Source organism: Bison bison, unplaced genomic scaffold (genome assembly GCF_000754665.1).
Source record: "Bison bison bison isolate TAMUID 2011002044 unplaced genomic scaffold, Bison_UMD1.0 scf7180017864295, whole genome shotgun sequence".
Taxonomy (NCBI): Eukaryota; Metazoa; Chordata; class Mammalia; order Artiodactyla; family Bovidae; genus Bison; species Bison bison.
The window spans coordinates 7322210-7322521 of record NW_011494867.1 but is presented as its reverse complement, the minus strand read 5'-3'; positions in this window follow the sequence as shown (position 1 = coordinate 7322521).

Sequence of the window (312 nt, the reverse complement as noted above, 5' to 3'; positions counted from 1 at the left end):
CCACAGGGGTGGCAAAGTCACTTTTGCGAAGAGCCCGGGCCTGGAGTGGAAGTGGGGCGGGGGGGGGGCGGTCGGGCCGTCCATCCTAAGAAAAACATCCCATGGGTTTTCCCTCTGCCCGCACCGGAGGGGAGGCGTGTGTTCGGCTTCTCCGTGGGAGGGGCGCTCCCTGGCCGCGTTCGCGGCGCGGGGCCCAGCCCACCGCGCGTCGATTCCGAGGCGAACGGCAAACTTAAGCCGGGATCCCCTGGCCGGGCCCCCGGCGAGGGGACAGGCTCTCCCCGGCGCCGCCCCGCCCTGCGCGCGGGTGCA